The sequence below is a fragment of the Saccopteryx bilineata genome, chromosome X (assembly GCF_036850765.1).
Source record: "Saccopteryx bilineata isolate mSacBil1 chromosome X, mSacBil1_pri_phased_curated, whole genome shotgun sequence".
Taxonomy (NCBI): domain Eukaryota; kingdom Metazoa; phylum Chordata; class Mammalia; order Chiroptera; family Emballonuridae; genus Saccopteryx; species Saccopteryx bilineata.
The window spans coordinates 144,430,145-144,432,709 of record NC_089502.1 but is presented as its reverse complement, the minus strand read 5'-3'; positions in this window follow the sequence as shown (position 1 = coordinate 144,432,709).

Sequence of the window (2,565 nt, the reverse complement as noted above, 5' to 3'; positions counted from 1 at the left end):
CAAAGTGGATTATCCATTTGTCTCCAGAGCGGAACAGGGCAGCATAAAAAGTTGCCTATATGGGCCCTGGCTGGTTGGCTCAGTGGTAGAGCATCGGTCCGGCGTGTGGAAGTCCTAGGTTCAATTCCCGGCCAGGCCACACAGGAGAAGCGCCCATCTGCTTCTCTACCCCTCCTCCTCTCCTTCCTCTCTGTCTCTCTCTTCCCCTCCTGCAGCCAAGGCTCCAATGGAGCAAAGTTGGCCCGGGCACTGAGGATGGCTCTGTGGCCTCTGCCTCAGGCGCTAGAATAGCTCTGGTTGCAACAGAGCAACGTCCCAGATGGGCAGAGCATCGCCCCCTGGTGGGCGTGCCGGGTGGATCCCAGTTGGGCGCATGCGGGAGTCTGTCTCTCTGCCTCCCCGCTTCTAACCTTGGAAAAATACAAAATAAAAGGAAGTTGCCTATATGGTTAATTTACTTCCAGTATTGTTATAGGTTTTATCTAGAGTTGATTCACTCGATGGTTTTCTTCAACCATGTGTGGACAACGCTCTTGTTAAGATAAACCCTTCCAAGAGAATATGTCGACCTGACGTCTCAGGAGGCATCCTGTCTGCATATTGTAACCCGTACCTTGAGGTGAGCATCTCGGCGTAGGAATTTGTGTCTGCTGGATGTAGGAAGGAAAACAGCGCAGAATTCATTACTGACATCCCCCCCCCCCAAGATGTACAGCATCACGGTATTGGATTCGATTACCCGGTTCCGTTGCGCACGGAGCAGAGGCGACGCCTCACAGATATTTTTACTTCAGCTGTTTCTACCGTAATCACCGTGGTCCTATAGATGTAGGCGGGGAGGGAGGGAAGGGGGAAGGAAATCAATGAAGCTGAATGAAGTATATTTCCTCTGTCTTTACATTTCGCGGGAGCATTTCATCTGGGAATCCTTGTGTCGAAAATGCAGGTGGTTGTAAAACTGTGTGAAGAGCTTCCCCTCAGTGTGGCTTGCATCCCGTTCCTCGGAACAGCTGTCGTCCTCTCCGACGACGGAACGGCTCGGGTCTCACCGGGAACACGCAGGGGCTGGAATGAAGACTCCTTCTAACATGGGTCCTACAGAAATAGGGTGCCCGTGTATGGACACGTAGTGAGTGACCCCTAGACTCGACCGAGCCCGCCTCGGAGAGATAGGTAAAGAAGACCGTCCCTGTGTTCTGTTCATTCCACATTCTTGTCAAAGAGTTCAGCGTCTGCCTGAGACTCCCGGACACAGATAAAGTGATGTGATTACAGGGAGAGTTGGTTGTGGCGGTGGGGGCAGGGGGGAGGGGGTACAGAGGGACAGATAGACGAGGACAGAAAACGATTTGACCTCGAGGGATGGACACGCCACACAAGCCGCAGTTCAAATGCCGTAGAAATGTTCACCCGAAACCTATGTGGTCTTATTGATCGGTGTCACCCTGTTAAATTCAGTTTTCTAAATAATAATAATAATAATAATAATAATAATAAAAAGAATTCAATGCTCTAGGCCAGTGGTTCTCAACCTTTCTTTTTTTTTTGTATTTTTCTGAAGCTGGAAATGGGGAGAGACAGTCAGACAGACTCCCACATGCGCCCGACCGGGATCCACCCGGCACGCCCACCAGGGGTGATGCTCTGCCCACCAGGGGGCGATGCTCTGCCCCTCCGGGGCATCGCTCTGTCGCAACCAGAGCCACTCTAGCGCCTGGGGCAGAGGCCAAGGAGCCATCCCCAGCGCCCGGGCCATCTTTGCTCCAATGGAGCCTTGGCTGCGGGAGGGGAAGAGAGAGACAGAGAGGAAGGAGGGGGTGTGTGGAGAATCAAATGGGCACTTCTCCTATGTGCCCTGGCCGGGAATTGAACCCGGGTCCCCCGCACGCCAGGCCAACGCTCTACCACTGAGCCAACCGGCCAGGGCTCAACCTTTCTAATGCCGTGACCCCGCAATACAGTTCCTCATGTTGCGGTGACCCCAAACCAAGAAATAATTATGGTGGCTACTTCATAACTGTAATTTTGCTACAGTTATGATTCAGAATGTAAATACCTGATATGCATTATGTCTTTTCCGCTTGGCGATGGCTTTAGGCGACCCCGCCGGGGTCGCGACCCACAGGTGGAGAACCGCTGCTCCAGGCAAATCTCTTATCATACAGGAAAAACAGGCGATACCTTTGAGTGGACACACCGAACTGGCTATTTCCTATTTGACGCGTCCGCCCTGGTCCACCGTTCTCTGACGGGTGCTAGAAACTGTCCACGCGGTCGACACGCAGAACATCAGTCAAGAGAGAAGTGAAGCATTTCTGTCCACGGGGACAGAAGCCCAGAGGCTGGGATTTGGACCGACCCAGCAGGTGTTAGTGAGTGTCCTACAGGGCGTTGCTTTGTCCTCCCAGCCTCTGAAATTAGAGGGGGGGGCGGTGAGCCATGCAGACCAGAAGCCGCACCGCTGAGCGGCCGCTGTCCATCCACGTGGCATATTGCTGCAGGTTCTGTGGCGATGGCCATCGGATGCCAAGCTCGCAGTGGACAGGGCATACCCACCCGTGAGAT